This window comes from Gekko japonicus, unplaced genomic scaffold (assembly GCF_001447785.1).
Source record: "Gekko japonicus isolate JY-2015 unplaced genomic scaffold, Gekko_japonicus_V1.1 scaffold644, whole genome shotgun sequence".
Classification (NCBI taxonomy): Eukaryota; Metazoa; Chordata; class Lepidosauria; order Squamata; family Gekkonidae; genus Gekko; species Gekko japonicus.
The window spans coordinates 45,198-63,856 of NW_015160853.1; the positions used below are offsets into that span (position 1 = coordinate 45,198).

Sequence of the window (18,659 nt, forward strand, 5' to 3'; positions counted from 1 at the left end):
GTGGAAAGTACCATCAAGTCGCAGCCAACTTACAGTGACCCTGTAAGGCAGGGGTGTCAAACATAAGGCCCGGGGGCCAGAACTGGCCCATCCGGGGCTGTTATGTGGCCCACAAGCAACTGGTGCAAGGAAGGGAACAGGAGGCTTCTCGGGGAGGGGGGGGTGTGGGCAGGGCCACTCCAATTGTGGCTTCAGCATGGCGGAACAACCTCGTCTGCAGCAGTCAAGCAGAACCCTTTCACTTCAGGGATAGCCTCACTGGTAACTTGGGAGCCCCTCTAGCTACATTCGTACCTCTCCACTTGACCTGCAGCTCTGGGGATGCTGACCCAGATGGCCACAGGGATCAGTGTTTGCACGTGGGGTGTATGTGTGTAGATGATCCTCTGTTGGGGCATGGGAATGTCTGCCCAGCGCTGCACTGCTGGGTCTCCTGTCCGCCCAGGTGGGTTTTCCTCTGCACACACCCCCTCCAGACCAGGAAGCCTTACAGTAAGGACACACCAACTCGGAGCTTACCAGTTGCTGTCCTTTTATAATGTTTCTGTCTCCAGCATTACATTTTATGGCGCACATGGCCCAGCCCAACAATGTGACCTTTATGTCAGATCCGGCCGTCATGACAAATGAATTCTACACCTCTGCTGTAAGGTTGTCAAGGCAAAAGCCAGTGTGGCACAGTGGTTAAGAATGCCTGGCTAGTATCTGGGAGGCCTGGGTTTGAATTCCCACTTGTGCCATTGAAGCTCGCTGGGTGGCCTAGGGCCAGCCACACACTCTCAACCTAACCTACCTCACAAGGTTGTTCTGAGGGTAAAATGGAGAATGGTGTAAACCACCTTGGGTCCCCATTGGGGAGAAAGGTGAGGTATCAATGAATTAAAGGAAGAGGAGACGTTCAGAGGTGGTTGGCCATTGCCTGCCTTTGCGTAGCAACCCTGGACTTTCTTGGTGGTTTCCCATCCAAATAATAACCAAAGTCAACCTGGCTTAGCTTCTGAGATCTAAAATGATCAGGCTATCCAGGGTCATAGAAAAAGAAGAAGAGATTGCGTTTATACCCTGCCCTTCACTACCCGAAGGAATCTCAGAGCAGCTTACAATCCTTTTCCCTTCCCCTCCCGACAACAGACACCCTGTGAGTTAGGTGGGGCTGAGAGAGCTCTCTCGAGGACTGCCCTTGAGAGAACAGCTCTGAGATAACTTGTGACTGAGCCCAGGTCGCACCAGCAGCTGCATGCGGAGGAGTGGGGAATCAAACCCGGCTCTCCCCGATTAGACTCCAGACTCCTAAACCACTACACCAAACTGGGTCTCCAAACTGGATATAAAAGCAATAAAAAGGAACATACAATGGTAACGGAGCGGAGGTAGAACCAGTGGTTGAAAACCAATCGTTTGAGCTTTTGAATGTCCTCCACTTCCCTTTAGGAAGGTCATTCCCCCCAAAGTATCCGTTAGCTTGACACTTTAGAATGAGACACTGTAAGAAATGTCATTGTAACTGTTGTCTCTCTCTCACACAAAGAGAAAAGGGTGGAATTGTCTCCTTGCAACAATAGAAACTACAGCTTGGTGGCGGGGTGGGGGGGGAGGAATAGCAACATTTATTTTAAGTATCTATCAACACCAAAGAAGCTCGCTCGCTGCCAGCTTGAATAGCGGTAGGCCAGTCCATCCCTGGCTTATTTCACACACATCGGCTTCCGTCCTCCATTGGATTCAGGACTTTCCCCCTCACACAGCACTGAAAAGTGGCAGAATGTTGGCAAGTTCAGCGGGTATTACAGCCGGCCACGCTGCAAAGAGGTCATCTGATAACGGAGCTGCCAGCTCGGATTTCGGTGTGCAGAGAGGTGAGTCTTGTTTGCTACCAACTGTGTGCCTTAAGTGCCCTCAAGACACTAACGCCTCATGGCAATGCTCTGTCCTATTGTTTAATAGCCTTGCCCCGGTCTTGCAAACATAGGGCCCTGGCTTCCCTGTAAAAGGTAAAGGTAAGGTTCCCTTGCTCGAAAGCCAGTTGAGTCCGACTCTAGGGTTGCGGTGCTCATCTCCGTTTCCAAGCTGAAGAGCCAGCGCTGTCCAAAGACGTTTCCATGGTCATGTGGTCGGCATGACTAAACACCAAGGCGCACAGAACGCTGTTACCTTCCCACCGAAGTGGTACCTATTTATCTACCTGCAATTTCTTGCTTTCGAACTGCTAGGTTGGCAGGAGCTGGAACTAGAGACAGGAGCTCACTCCGTCAAGCGGCACCCTGGGTCTCAAACTGCTGAACTACTCACCTTCCATGGCCTGCAGTTCAGCATTTTAACCACTTGAGCCACCGCAGCTCCTGCCTTCCCTGACTGAGGGCAATTCTGCACTGGCTTTTCCCTCTGCTGTTATCCCAGACCCGCTTTGGAACAGAAATCCCCCTCTGCATTGCATGCTGCTGTCACTTTCTTTGAGCATCGGATTTTATGGTACCCGCCACACTGCGTGCCACTTTCGGTTTCTTTCATCATCGGGTTTCATGGTACCGTCTGCATAGATTTATGGCCGTTCAGGGGCGACTCTGCAGTCAATATGGCATTGCCAGTTGGGTGTAGTGGATAAGTGCGCGGACTCTAATCTGGGAGAACCGGGTTTGATTCCCTACTCCTCCACTTGCACCTGCTGGATGACCGTGGACAAGCCGTAGTCCTGTCAGAGCTGTTCTTGGAAAACAGCAGTCTCTGTCAAGAGCTCTCTCAGCCCCACCTACCTCACAGGGTGTCTGTTGTGGGGAGGGGAAGGGAAAGGAGCTTGTAAGCCGCTCTGAGACTCCTTTGGGTAGTGAAGGGCTGGGTATAAATCCAATCTCTTCTTCTTCTTCTTTTACCTCACAGGGTGTCTGTTGTGATGAGGGGAAGGGAAAGGAGTTTGTAAGCCGCTCTGAGACTCTTGGGTAGTGAAGGGCGGGGTACTCTTCTTCTTCTTCTTTTACCTCACAGGGTGTCAGTTGTGGGGAGGGGAAGGAAAAGGAGGTTGTAAGCTGCTCTGAGACTCCTCTGAGGAGTGAAGGGCGGGGTAGAAATCCAATCTCTTCTTCTTCTTTTACCTCACAGGGTGTCTGTTGTGGGGAGGGGAAGGGAAAGGAGTTTGTAAGCCGCTCTGAGACACCTTCGGGGAGTGAAGGGCAGGGTATAAATCCAATCTCTTCTTCTTCTTCTTCTACCTCACAGGGTGTCTGTTGTGGGGAGGGGAAGGGAAAGGAGTTTGAAAGTCGCTCTGAGACTCCCTTGGGTAGTGAAGGGTGGGGTATAAGTCCAATCTCCTCCTCCTCCTCCTCCTCCTCTTCTCCTCCTCCTCCTCCTTCTATTTGAATGCGGACTTGAGCTGGACCTTTTCTGTTCCAATGTGGGTTTGGTAAAACAACGGGGAGGGGGAGCCAATGCAGAATCAGCCTGGGTCACTCCATCCCATGCTCTCTCTGTGTGTGTAAAGTGCTGTGGAACAGCCAACGTACGACGACCCCAGCAAAGGTCTTCCAAGGCAAGTGAGAAGCAGAGGTGGTTTGCCATTGCCTTTCCCTGCAGAGTCTTCCTTGGCGGTCTCCCAACCAAGACTGATATGGCCACTCCAGCATGGGGCTTCCAAGGCAAGTGAGAAGCAGAGGTGGTTTGCCATCGCCTTCCTCTGCGGAGTCTTCCTCAGTGGTCTCCCGTTGAAGTCCTAAGCAGGGCTGATCCAGCTTAGCTTCTGAGATCTGTTGAGATCAGACTATACCAAGCCGCCTCCCCCTCCACTTTTCTCCAGGTCTGTTTGGTTGGGGATTCCGGAGTTTTTTTGTCATCTTCTGGGCATGGAACAGGGGTCACTGGGAGGTGCAGGAGGGAGATATTTGTGAATTTCCTGCATTGTCCAGGGGGTTGGACTAGATGACTCCGGAGGTCCCTCCCCACTCTATGATTCTATGACTCATGTTGGGCCTTCTTCTTTTCCTGCTGCCTTCCACGTTTCCTGGCATGATTGTCTTTTCCAGTGACTCTGGCCTTCTCATGATGTGACCAAAGTACGATAGCCTCCGTTTAGTCACTCCAGCTTCTAGGGTGAGCTCAGGCTTGATTGGCTGTGAAAGGTAAAGGTTCCCTTGTTTGACAGAGTGAGCTCCCGTCTCTAGTTCCAGCTCCTGCCAACCTAGCAGTTCGAAAGCAAGAAATTGCAAGTAGATAAATAGGTACCACTTCGGTGGGAAGGTAACAGCGTTCCGTGCGCCTTGTTGTTTAGTCATGCCGGCCACGTGACCACGGAACTGTCTTCAGACAGCGCTGGCTCTTCGGCTTTGAAAGTCTTCAGACAGCGCTGGCTCTTCAGCTTTGAAACAGAGATGAGCACCGTACTGGAGATGGGAGCTCATTCCGTCATGCGGCGCACTGGGGTCTCGAACTGCTGAACTACCGCCCTTCCACAGCCTGCAGTTCAGCGTCTTAACCACTTGAGCCACTGCAGCTCCTTGATTGGCTGTAGAACCCACTTATTTGTCTTTGTGGCGGTCCACAGGCCCGTAGAACTCTCCTCCGGCACCACATTTCAAAGGAGCCAACCTTCTTCCTGTTTGGCTTTCTCCCCTGCTCAACTTTCACAGCCATACCTAGGAATAGGGGAATACCGTGGCATGAATTCACTTGACCTTGGGTCAGCAGCAACATTTCCTTGCACGTGAGGATCTGTTCTGGCTTTTCATGGCTGCCCTTCCCAGGCTCAGTCTCTTCATCAGCTCTAGATAGGGTTGCCAGGTGCCCCGCCCAGCTACCACCAGGAGGGGGGGAGGGTTGCCAGCTCCAGGTTGGGAAACTCCTGGAGATTTGGGGGTGGAGCCTGGGGAGGACAGGGACCTCAGTGGGGTTCAGTGCCATAGAGAGTCCACCCTCCAGAGCATCCATTTTCTCCAGGGGGACTGATCTCTGCAGTCTGGAGGTGGGCTTTAATTCAGGGGGGATCCCCAGGTCTCCCCTGGAGGCTGGCATCCCTAGTCTAGGAACGAAAGCTACCCGATACCCCCACTGTCTGCCACATACTTAGTCATGCATTGAAAACTGTAGTGTATCCAGCCCTGACAGGGCCGGGCATGTCCGGACTTGCCCAGGGACAAAACCTCAAGCTTCATGACTAAAGACAATGGGTCAGTAGGATCCTAGACCGGCCCAATCAGAGGGCCAGGTCCCAGACCGTGAGGCCAATAGGCCTCTCGTTTACTGTAAATAGCCTATCGGGGAGTGGGGGTGTGTTATGGTGGTGGGTCCTGAGGGAATATAAGCCGGCCTGCGAGCCGGCCAATTTTTGTCTTGTTCTTAACTAATAAAAGTATGCTTAGCTGAAATCACTCTCCGTCTGCATACTTTTAAAAAACCAACCCATCTGCATGGCGGAGCGATCCGATATTGGCTTTGCCAGGTGGTCGGCTATAATGAACACCGAACGGACTGCATTTTATCACTGGAGGGTACACTTGTAAAATAGAACATCTTGCTTTTGTCGTCCGTGGGATTCTTATTGCTTCAAAAGCACCCTAAAAATGCATTGTAAAAATGCAGTGTAACAGCACCATAAAAATGCAATGTAAAAAATTTCCACTTAAACCACAGTTTTAGATCCTCTATAGAACAGGTCTACTTGGAAGTAAGCCCTATGTTTTTCAGTGGGACTTTCTCCTAGGAAAGTGTTGTTAGGGTTGCAGCCATACAGGAGGGCCTGGAGAAAAGTGTCCTGTCCCTTTAATAGAAGATGAACAGGCAGACATGGGCAGCTGAAGCAGTTCAGTAACATCCTCTGGCAGACAACATCTTATTAAACCTCTTTTAAAGAGACAGGGCCCTGACTTGGATAGCCCAGGCTGGCCTGATCTCATCATATTTCAAAAGCTAAGCAGGGTTGACCCTGTTCAGTATTTGGATGAGAGACCACCAAGAAGAGGAAGAGTTTGGATTTATACCCTGCCCTTCACTACCCAAAGGAGTCTCAGAGCGGCTCACAAACTCCTTTCCCTCCCCCTCCCCACAACAGACACCCTGTGACCAGTGTTCCCTCTAAGCTGAGTTAGTGTGCGCTAGCTCACAGTTTTTTAGCCTTCAGCTTACACATTTTTGTCTCAGCTCAGGAAGGACGGCTCCAGAGCAAATTAATTTATGCAATAGCCGAATCGCTCGCTCACAACTTCAATGCCAGGAGCCCACAAAGTAGAGGTATTGCTCACAAGGCTCCACAGCTTAGAGGGAGCATTGCCTGTGATGTAGGTGGGGCTGAGAGAGCTCTCGCAGTCACATCGCTGGATATTGTGCAACTGTCATGATTCATTGTGTCCTGAGTTTTCCTGTAGAGACAGGAAAATCTAGGCGCTGAACCATTACAACAATGTGCAATGCCCAGGGGAGTGCGGATCCAACTGAAAAAGCAATAAGGGCTGGGGGATTTGTAAAACACCAGTGGGAATTCACTCTAAAACCACTTGCTATCATGGTTTGTCAGTCAGATTTTCCTAAAATAGGATATTTCACATGCTCAGAATGCATGTTTTTATCAAAATCAAAGATAAATTCGAAGAGATATAGAAACATAGAGCTGGAAGGGACCTCCAGGGTCACCTAGTCCAGCCTCCTGCACAATGCAGGAAATTCACAAATACCACCCATACACCCGCAGTGACGGCTGTTCCATGCCCAGAAGATGACAAAAAAACCTCCAGGATCCCCAGCCAAACTGGACTGGAGAAGAATTGCTTCATGACCCCCGAAGTTCTGCATACTGTTTTGCAGTTATTGTATGTTTTGATATGTTATACTTAGATCTCAATAAAGGTTTCAAAAATGAAGGGGGGGGGGAATGACCCCCAAAGTGGCGATCAGCATTTCCCTGGGCGAGTAAGAAAGGGCCACAAGAACTAAGCACTGAGGCAACCCTTCCTGCCCTCCCTCTCATGATCTGCCTCAGTTCACAGGATCCGCATTGCCGTCCGATGGCCCTCCAGCCTCTGTTTGAAAACCTCCAAAGATGGAGAGCCCACCACCTCCCGAGGAAGCCTGTTCCACTGAGGAACCACTCTAACTAAACTAAAGTTCTTCCTAATGCTTAGCCGAAAACTTCTGATTTAATTTCATGTCAACCTGTTGGTTTTGATCCTACTGGGGCAAATGGAAACCAACTCCACACCATCGTTTAGATGACATCTCTTCAAGTACTTGGTTATCATATCACCTCTCAGTGGTCTCCTCTCCAGGCTAAACATTCCCGGCTCCTTCAGCCTTTCCTCACAGGACTTGGTCTATTCTCTCTTGCTCGAGATTGCCGGACTAGATCTAATGGATGGAAATTACAAGGGAGTCGATACTGGCTAAGTATCAGGAGAAACTTCCTAACTGTCAGAGTGGTTGAGCAGTGGAACAGACTGCCTCGGGAGGTGGTGGATGCTCCTTCACTGGACGTTTTCAAGCGGAGGCTGGATGACTATCTTTCCGGTATGTTGTAGGGCTGTCTTTCGGCTATGCTCCTGCAGAGTGCAGGGGGTTGGACTAGATGACCTGCAAGGTCCCTTCCAACTCTTAACATTCTATGATTCTATGACCCCCCACCATCTTCGTTGCCCTCCACTGGACACGTCCCAGCTTGTCTAGATCCTTCTTGAATTGTGGTGTATGTGTATACTTACAGCGATGTATCAGAATGCAAAAAAAGAAAAGAAAAACAGGAGTAGAGCTGGAAAAAGTATTTCCCCCTAGGACAGAGATTTTCTTCCTGTTTTTCACTTTCTTTCCTTTCCTTCCATGAAGATAGTTTCAGAGGGTATCTGTGTTGGCTTGTAGCCCAGAAGCACCTTCGTGTCTTACAAATGGAGCTTTGACGCTTATACTCTGAAAATCCTCTTGGCCTTGAAGTGCTACTGGACTTGAAACTAACTTTTCTTCCCTCGGCTCCTTTAACATACAGCAAGCACCTGGGCAGAAAGCGAGCCCATAAGTGACAACAGTCGGCAACCATAGAGACTGTCAAGACTGGAGTCCCAAACAGTCTGGTAAAAAAATGAAAGCTGTGCCACTCCCAGTCATTCAGTCTGTAGACTCTCTCTCTCTGTACCTTAGCATCTCTATGGTTAAAACAACAACCATAGGTACTCTGCCTGACTCTGCACTGTTACAGTGGAAGTCTCAGTCCCCTTTGGGATTGAAACTTCTCTTGTAGGCAACTGGTTGTGGAAATGCTGATCGCCGCTTTGGGGGTCAGGAAGCAATTTTTCTCCAGGCCAGTTTGGCCAGGGATCCCGGAGGTTTTTTGTCATCTTCTGGGCATGGAACAGCCGTCACTGCGGGCGTGGAGGGGGAGGTATTTGTGAATTTCCTGCATTGTGCAGGAGGCTGGACTAGATGACCCTGGAGGTCCCTTCCAGCTCTATGGTTCTATATCTCTTCGAATTTATCTTTGATTTTGATAAAAACATGCATTCTGAGCATGTGAAACATCCTGTTTTAGTAAAATCTGACTGAGAACCCATGATAGCAAGTGGTTTTAGAGTGAATTCCCACTGGTGTTTTACAGATTCCGCCCCCACCCCCCACAAGTGTTCCCTCTAAGCTGAGTTAGTGTGAGCTAGCTCACGGTTTTTGAGCCTCCGGCTCAGACATTTTTGTCTTAGCTCAGGAAGGAGGGCTCCAGAGCAAACTAATTTATGCAGTAGCCGAATCCCTGGCTCACAACTTGAATGCCGGTGGCTCACAGAGTAGGATTTTTGCTCACAAGACTCCACGGCTTAGAGGGAACATTACCCCCCAGCCCTTATTGCTTTTTCAGGCAGTTTGAATTGAGGTTGGATCCGCACTCCGCTGGGCATTGCACATTGTTGTAATGGTTCAGCGCCTAGATTTTCCTGTCTCTACAGGAAAACTCAGGACACAATGAATCATGACAGTTGCACAATATCCAGCGATGTGACTGTGTTTACATGCCTTCCTCTTGTGTCAGTCTCAGCCAGCATGCAGGAGATCTGCCCTGACTCTGCACTGTTACAGTGGAAGTCTCAGTCCCCTTTGGGATTGAAACTTCTCTTGTAGGCAACTGGTTGTGGAAATGCTGATCGCCACTTTGGGGTCAGGAAGCAGTTTTTCTCCAGGCCAGTTTGGCCAGGTATCCCGGAGGTTTTTTGTCATCTTCTGGGCATGGAACAGAGGTTGCTGCGGGTGTGGAGGGGGAGGTATTTGTGAATCGCCTGCATTGTGCAGGGGGTTGGACTAGATGACTCTGGAGGCCCCTTCCAACTCTATGATTCAGTGAGACGATGTAGTTTGGCTGGGGATCCTGGAGGTTTTTTGTCATCTTCTGGGCATGGGACAGGAGTCACTGCCAGTGTGTGTGTGTGTGGGGAATATTTGTGAATTTCCTGCATGGTGCAGGGGTTGGACTAGATGACCCTGGAGGTCCCTTCCAACTCTATGATTCTGCGGTTGGAAGCAATGCTCCCTCTAAGCTGTGGAGTCTTGTGAGCAAAAATTCTACTTTGTGAGCTCCTGGCATTAATGTTGTGAGCGAGCGATTTGGCTGCTGCATAAATTAGTTGGCTCCGGAGCCATCCTTCCTGAGCTAAGACAAAAAGGTGTGAGCCGGAGGCTAAAAAGCTGTGAGCTAGCTCACACTAACTCAGCTTAGAGGGAACACTGGTTGGAAGGCGAAGAATTAGAGAGAAATGCAGTTGGAACAAGGGTGAGTTGAGCGCATGCAAAGGCAGACCAGAAACACCTAACTGGGTACGAAACTCTGGCGTACTTGAGAGCCCGGAGGCATGTTTGTAAACAGAAGCAGTGAGGCCTGCCAGTCCGTTCTGTTTCCTTGATCCACTCAGAGCCCTCCCTTCATTAATCATCGGATAGATTGAAGTCATAATCCCACCGCTATGACATCAGTGGGTTGCTATGGTTATCGGGGCAATGAAACCAGAGCAGCAAGTAATGACTTAATTGGGGACTCAAAGAGGAGATTACCTTTTTTTAAAAAAAAGGTAATTCATCTAAATATATTAGGAAGGTACAACAGGCTGTTGTTTCAGAGGTCAGTTTAATGGATTGAGCTCTCTCTCTCTGACCTTGGATTAACCTCTGCCATCACTTTCTTGGTACTTTTTCACTGCATTTTAGGTGGTTAGATTGCTTCCTCCAGCCCATGACCCCAAATTTGTATATTCCTGACTTTGCAAATGATCCTGAAGAGCAAAGAAGGTTTCTCTGCCAGTTCCCTCAAAAGTAACAGAGCAGTTGATGCAAATTGGGCTTATACTTAATACGTGACTAGGGCTTATATCACCTTGAATTGGATAACACAGGCTAGAATCGCTTTCTATATGCACAATCAGATTTTTTATATATATATTTGTAGAAAAAGCCCAGCAGGAACTCATTAGCTTAATAGGCCATACCCAACAGCAGAAACTCATTAGCATATTAGGTCACACCCTGACATTGTGGCTCATTAGCATATTAGGCCACACCCCATGCCTTCCCTTCGGTTGTCCGGGCGACCCACGGCTGCGGGAAGCCCGGGCAAGCCAGCCCTTGGACAGGCCGGGGAAGGCACGGGGAGGCATTTAAATGCCTCCCCAATCCTTCCAGGCCCCCCTGGCCCGCCCGCCTTGGAGTCACGAGGGGGGGGGTCACTCTCCAGGCCTTCCCTCTGTAGCCACGCATGCAGAGGTTCTGGCTGTAGTGGGCGTGGCCAACTCTGAAGCCAGCCGGAACTCTGTTCCTGTGAGTTCCTGCCCAAAAATAGCCCTCTGTGTGTGTATATGTGTGTGTGTGTGTGTGTGTGTGTGTGTGTGTGTGTGTGTGTATTGCCCAGGCTAGCCTGATTTCATCAGATCTTGGAAGCTAAGCAGGGTCAGTCCTGGTTAGAATTTGGATGGGAGACCACCAAACAGAGGCAGGCAATGGCAAACTATCTCCAAACATCTCTTGCCCTGAGAGCCCCATTAGGTTGCCATAAGTAAGCCAGTTTGGTGTAGTGGTTAGGAGCATGGCCTCTAATCAGGGAGAACTGGGTTTGATTCCCCACGCCTCCACATGCAGCTGCTGGCATGACCTTGGGTCAGTCACAAGTTCTCTCAGAGCTGTTCTCTCACGAGCAGTCCTCAAAAGAGCTCTCTCAGCCCCACCTACCTCACAGGGTGTCTGTTGTGGGGAGGCGAAGGGAAAGGAGACTGTAAGATGCTCTGAGATTTCGAGTAAATGGTGGGAAATAAATCCAATCTCTTCTTCTTTTTCCACACACATTTATATGTACCAGGGCTTTTTTTTGTAGAAAAAGCCCAGCAGGAACTCGTTAGCTTAATAGGCCACACCCAACAGCAGAAACTCATTAGCATATTAGGCCACACCCCTGACAGTGCAGCTCTTTGGCATATTAGGCCACAACCCCATGGCTTCCCTTGGCTTGCCTGGGTGTCGCACGGCTGCGGGGTGCCCGGGCAAGCCAGCCCTTGGACAGGCTGGGGAAGGCACAGGGAGGCATTTAAATGTCTCCCCAATCCTTCCAGCCCCCCCCCCGGCCTGCCTGCCTTGGAGTTGCGGGGGGGGTGTCACTCTCTAGGCCTTCCCTCTGTAGCCATGCTCACAGAGGTTTTGGCTATAGTGGGCGTGGCCAACTCTGAAGCCAGCCGGAACTCCGTTCCTGTGCGTTCCTGTCCAAAAATAGCCCTGATATGTACAACAAGGAATGGAATTTGCACTAGAGACTGTGTATACCAGAACTGGCAGTAGCAGAAGCCTTGCTGACCTCCCATTGGGGCCTAGAGATCTCCTGGAATTACAACCCATCTCCAGACAACAGAGATCAGTTCCTCTGGAGAAAATGGCAGCTTCGGAGGGTGGACTCTGTGGCATTATATCCTGCTGAGGTCCCTCCTCTCCCCAAACCCCTCCCTCCCCAGACTCCACCCCCGAATCCTCAGGAATTTCCCAGCACAGAGTTGGCAACCAGTGCTCCCTCTAAGCTGTGGAGACTTGTGAGCAGAAATTCTACTTCGTGAGCTACTTGGCATAGAAATTGTGAGCAATCGATTTGGCTACTGCATAAATTAGTTTACTCTGGAGTCATTCCTTCCCAAGCTAGGACAAAAACGTGTCAGCTGGAGGCTAAAAAACTGTGAGCTAGCTCACACTAACTCAGCTTAGAGGAAACACTGTTGGCAACCTTAGGTGGGGGCAGGGGTCATTTCCTGCAGGAGCGCACAGGAGCGGAGCTCCGGCAGTAAAGAGCCCAGGGGGCGGGCACATGCAACAAGCCCCACCCCCTGCTCCCAGCAGCCCTTAGTCTGAGCAAGAAGCAGCCAGGTAAGTTGCAGAGCCCCCCAGCCCAGAACAGTCCAGTGGCACCTTTAAGACCAAGTTTTATTCAGGTACAAGCTCTCCCTCCTCTGCGAGGACAGATCTGCACGTTCCCCCCCCCAATAGCTAGCAATCTAAAACAGTCCAGTGGAGCCTGAGCAGTGGGTGTTGCCTTCTGACACACTTCTGGTGATGTTGGGAGGGGGGGTGGCATATGCAAATAAGTTATGCTAATAAGTTATGCTAATTAGCTCCTGCACCTCTTTTTCTACGAAATGACCCCTGGGTGGGGGTGGTAGTTCCTAGGACTAACCCATCCAGATGGAAAATGCATTGTGTGTGCATCCTAATTTTAGCATCGTGTCTTGGCTCCTCTACATCATGGTTTTTAAACCACTGCCGTTATTTTCCTTGGCAACCTGGAAAGCCCTGAACATTCAGCCATCGCCTGTGATGGATTCTTTTTAAAATCCCTACTGCTTAAGGAAATCCAGCATGGATCGCTCTTGTTGAGGTCTGACAGACACGGCTGAAGGCTAAGGTGGTGACAATCTGGACCTCCTTCTTATCTGCTGGAAAAAAAACCGGTCTGGCCCCCGGGGTCCTATCAAACTTGGATCAAAGTATGGCTTAAGAAAGGTCGTTGGCACACACAAAAGAAAAGGAAACAATAACGTTTCTCTGATTATCTTGTACAACTTGAGTTGTGTGGGTTCTGGAAAAGGCGGATTAACTCGAAGATGGAGATGGAGGAGGAGGAGGAGGAGGAGGAGGAGGAGGAGAAAAGAGATTGGATTTATACCCCGCCCTTCCCTCAGAGTCTCAGAGCAGCTTACAAACTCCTTTCCCGTCCCCTCCCCACCACAGACACCCTGTGAGGTAAAAGAAGAAGAAGAAGAGATTGGATTTATACCCCACCCTTCACTAACCAAGGGAGTCTCAGAGCAGTTTACAAACTCCTTTCCCTTCCCCTCCCCACAACAGACACCCTGTGAGGTAGGTGGGGCTGAGAGAGCTCTTTCGAGAACTGCTCTTTCAAGGACAGCTCTGACAGAACGATGGCTTGCCCAGGGTCATCCAGCAGGTGCACGTGGAGGAGTGGGGAATCAAACCCGGTTCTCCCAGATTAGAGTCTGTGCACTTAACCACTACACCAAACTGGCTCTTGAGGGGAAGCTTTGGAAAGCACGAACCTTCCATGCTGATAATGGGGGAGGAGCTGTGGTTCAGTGGTAGAACATCTGCTTTGCGTGCAGATGGTACCGGGTTCAATCCCCGGCATCTCCAGTGAAAAGGACCAGGTAGCGGGTGATGTTCTCTGAACTCAAACTAGGTTCTACTAATTCATAGGGTCCTTTCCGCATTTGCCCGCCACTCCAGATTTTCTCAGTGTTTACATGGAGGCAATTTAAGGCTACGGCAAAACAGCATCCAAATAACCCGGGCCAACTGACCTGGATTAAAAAGGAGGTTGAATTCGATTTTGGTGCAGAATTGCTTGGAGGACACCACGCAGGGGCGGATGAAGGCTCACTGGTGCCCTAAGCACTGGCCAGTCTTGGTGCCCCCCTCCTTTCCACACCGACCCAGTCCATTTTAGTGGTTGACCTGTCTGACCAGATATACAATGCAGGTTGCAGCAAATACAAACCTTTATTCATAGGATAACACAATATACTGTACAAACTAAGCCAAGCTTGGGCGACATAAAGTTCTACAAAAATGCAATACGACATCTGTTTTAATATTTCACAAGTTAAATGTATCAACGTTCCAATATTCACCCTTTCCCCCAACTTTGTGGTGCCCCCTTTGGACCTGGTGCCCTAAGCATGTGCTTAGTCTGCTTAATGGTTAATCCGCCCCTGACACCACAGTGAACGAGGGGTTAAAAGGAGAGGGCCTTGAGGGCACTTAACATACACAGTAGGTGACCTGAAAGACTTCTGCTGTGAGCGTGGAGAGCTGCTGCCGGTCAGACGAGATTGATTTTAATGGATCAATGGTCTGGCTCATTCTAAGGCAATTTATTGTGTTCATTTTACACTGCCCTGTACCTGTGCTTTATCCTTTTTGTTACAAAGCCTGACTAAGCAGAGAGGGGGTCAGCCCTGACCTGGATAGCCCAGGCTAACCCGATCTTGTCAGATCTCGGAAACTAAGCAGGGTCGGCCCTGGCTAGTATTTGGATGGGAGATCTCCGTGATGCAGAGGCAGGCAATGGCAAACCGCCTCTGATACGTCTCTTGCCTTAAGAACAAGTCTAGCTCGCCACCTAGTGGTGCATAATGCTAAAAGAGCTAGGTCTTCTGGCTGCCAGACAAACTTAGGATCTCCTGGCTATACTACACACAATGCTATATGATGATGATGATGATGTCCCAGATGCTACACCGGGCTAAGGGCATTGAATTAAGAGAGAAGAGAGAGATTGGATTTGTACCCCACCCTTCACTCGGCGTCTCAGAGTGGCATACAGTCTCCTTCCCTTCCCCTCCCCACAACAGACACCCTGTGAGGTAGGTGGGGCTGAGAGAACTCTGACTGAGAACTGCTCTTGTGAGAACATCTCTGAAAGAACTTGTAACTGACCCAAGGTCACACCAGCAGCTGCATGTGGAGGAGTGGGGAATCAAACCCGGTTCTCCCAGATTAGAGTCCCTGTTCCTATCCACACCACCAAACTGGCTCTCAAGGAAACACAGTGCCCATCCCTGAACTAGAGCACGGTGTTTCCACCCTGGTTTACTGGTCTTTGGCAGAAGCCGAATACACAGAAAGGTACCGACGGCAACAAAGAGGAGTCTTGCGATACCTTAAAATGGATTCATTGTAATGTAAGATTTCAGGGGCTAGTGGCCACGTCATGAGGTGCATGACAGGAAACCTCAGGTCACAGGTGTGTATGTATGTATACACACATACCCACACCCAGGGGTCATTTCCTGCAGGAGCGCACAGGAGCGGAGCTCCGGCAGTAAAGACCCCAGGGGGCGGGCACATGCAACAAGCCCCACCCCCTGCTCCCAGCAGCCCTCAGTCAGAGCAAGAAGCAGCCAGGTAAGTTGCAGAGCCCCCCCAAAAAAAAAACAGTACAGTGGCACCTTTAAGACCAAGTTTTATTCAGGTACGAGCTCTCCCTCCTCTGTGAGAGCAGATCTGCACGTTCCCCCCCCCCAATAGCTAGCAATCCAAAACAGTCCAGTGGAGCCTGAGCGGTGGGTGTTGTCTTCTGACACACTTCCGGTGAGGTCAGGGGTGTGTGGCATATGCAAAGAAGTTATGCTAATGAGGTATGCTAATGAGCGCCTGCACCTCTTTTCCTACGAAATGACCCCTGCCCACACCCCTAGAGCAGAGGTATCCAACCTTTTTGAGCTTGTGGGCACCTTTGTCATTTCAAGAGGGGATGGTGACCACTGCCCCAAAATGGCTGCCACAGGAGGTGGGGCCAAACCCAAAATGGTTGCTGCACGAGGTGGAGCTGAATGGAATACCTCCCTCCCCACACCTCCACGGCAGAAGGAAAGCCTGAAGGGTGAGTGGAACTGTGCACTGATTAAGGAAAGCCTGGGAGCTTCCCAGCCCCCCTGTTCTCTAGCGGAAAACCATTTCAAGAAGAAGAAGAAGAGATTGGATTTATACCCCGCCTTTCACTCAGAGTCTCAGGGCAGTTTACAAGCTCCTTTCCCTTCCCCTCCCCACAACAGACACCCTGTGAGGTAGGTGGGGCTGAGAGAGCTCTGAGAGAAACTCTTCTTCTTCAAGGACAGCTCGGACAGAACAATGGCTTGCCAAAGGTCATCCAGCAGCTGCGAGTGGAGGAGTGAGGAAATCAAACCCGGTTCTCCCAGATTAGAGTCCGCGCTCCTAACCACTGCACCAAACTGGCTCTCAATATAAGCTGGAAGAGACTGAAGACAATTGAATGAGGACAGCCAGTGACATGCCCCGCCTTACAGTGGCTCCCCCCCCCTCGCCACTTTTTGAAAAGCCCAGAGTGTGCTAGGGTTGCCAAGTCTGACTTACCTTGCCGGCGGGGGACTCTGGGTTGGCTCCCGGCGCGTGTTTTCCCTTGTATGGCCCTGGCCCCACCCCCAGCATGCCCAGCGTCATAACGTCACTTCCCTGTGCCGTGTACGCTGGGGCGGGGTTCCCCCCCCCGGGGCCCGAATCCCCGATGTCGGGGAACAGACCTCTGGGGCGGGGGGATTTCCACCCCCCAGGGGGACTTGGCAGCCCTAGAGTGTGCCAAACAAATTACTGGCAGGTGCCGTGGTGCCCACAGGCATCAAGTTGGGGAACCCTGACCGGTAGCAAGGAAAAAAATGTGAACAATGTGGTTTAAGGGCCATGATGACACACACACGCGGTATTATGTGTGGTATTCCTTCGCAAGCCCGGAAAGATAGAAAGATAAGTACGCTGGGATTCAATTGTCGGTCCTCGAGAATCCCAAATACTCCTGTTTATTTTTAGTGTCCCGCGCCTACCCTTCTGAAACCACAAATAATAGGAAGTATCTCTTCGGAAAGGAATCCATACATACCATTTATAGTTTCAGGCGTGTGGGTGTGTTGATCTGCACTAGAAGAGCTGGATTCAAATCCTGACATGCCTTAGAGACCAAGAAAATTTTTCGGGGTAGGAGCTTTTGAGTCAAAGCACCCTTCGACAGACACCTGATCTTTTGACTATACCCCCAAAATTGTATAACCCCCCCCAAACAATGCTCCCTCTAAGCTGTGGAGTCTTGTGAGCAAAAATTCTATTTTGTGACCTACTGGCATTAAAGTTGTGAGTGAGCAGTCTGGCTACTGCATAAGTTGGTTTGCTCTGGAGCCATCCCTTCCTGAGCGAAGACAAGAATGCGTGAGCCGGAGGCTAAAAAACTGTGAGCTAGCTCACACTAACTCAGCTTAGCGAGAACACACTGCCCCCAAATCTTGTCAGTCTCTCTCTAAGGGGCTACTGGACTCAAATCTAGCTCTCATACTCTAGGTCAGGACTATATTTCGTGACAGGAGGAGGAGGAGATTGGATTTATACCCCACCCTTCACTCAGAGTCTCAGAGCAGTTTATAATCTCCTTCCCTTCCCCTCCCCATAAAAGACACCCTCTGAGGTAGATGGGGCTGAGAGAGCTCTTTTGAGGACTGCTCATGAGAGAACAGCTCTGAGAGAACTTGTGACTGACCCAAGGTCATGCCAGCAGCTGCAAGTGGAGGAGTGGGGAATCAGACCCAGTTCTCCCAGATTAGAGTCCGTGCTCTTAACCACTACACCGAACTGGCTGACCTCTACCCACTAGCTGCGTATGGCAGCCAGCCAAGTGCTTTACACACCTCTTGTTCTTGCAGTCCTAGACCGGCAACCAACCCAGGAGGATTCTGTTTATCCAGGTTCAAAGTGAACGGTTGTTTTACGGCTGTCAGGCTGTGTTTGGTTTACTGGGTGACGGTTTGTGCAGGTCTCACCCAGGTGCTGGAGCGCTGGCACACTGATTCGGGTGGACAGAAACAAAACAGTGGCACGTGACTGACTGTCTGTGCACGTAAACAAGGTGGAAGGTGGCAAAACAGAAGCCCACAGAGCTGAAAGCAAAGGGCAGGAAGTCTCTCTTTTTTAATATGTATATATATATTTCAGTTTTCAACACCATACAGTTCTTTATCATATCGTGCAATAATGTAATAGTTACGAATTTTTCACCAGAACAAAAAATAACTGATTAAATCTTATAATAACCTTTAATCAAACTTCAAAAATATAACATAGTTCTACATTGAGGATTCTTAGGAATTATGTTATTTTCCGCCATACAGCTTAGAAGAAGAGAAGAAGGATTGAATTTATACCCTGCTCCTCACTACCCAAAGGAGTTTCAGACTCCTTTCCCTTCCCCTCCCCACAACAGACACCCTGTGAGGTAAAAGAAGAAGAAGAAGAGACTGGATTTACACCCCGCCCTTCACTACCCAAAGGCGTCTCAGAGCAGTTTACAAACTCCTTTCCCTTCCCCTCCCCACAACAGACACCCTGTGAGGTAGAAGAAGAAGAGATTGGATTTACACCCTGCCCTTCACTACCCAAAGGAGCCTCAAAGTGGCTTACAAACTCCTTTCCCTTCCCCTCCCCACAACAGACACCCTGTGAGGTAGAAGAAGAAGAAGAAGAGATTGGATTTACACCCTGCCCTTCACTACCCAAAGGAGCCTCAAAGTGGCTTACAAACTCCTTTCCCTTCCCCTCCCCACAACAGACACCCTGTGAGGTAGAAGAAGAAGAAGAAGAAGAGATTGGATTTACACCCCGCCCTTCACTACCCGGAGGAG

General features: G+C 50.1%; 1 non-coding gene across 1 annotated transcript; it reads left to right on the forward strand.

Moving 5' to 3' along the window:
- Positions 1-13,539: 13,539 nt before the first annotated feature.
- TRNAA-UGC lies at positions 13,540-13,611 on the forward strand. Its single transcript has one exon. It is a non-coding gene; the product is annotated as a tRNA-Ala (tRNA).
- Positions 13,612-18,659: the final 5,048 nt, after the last annotated feature.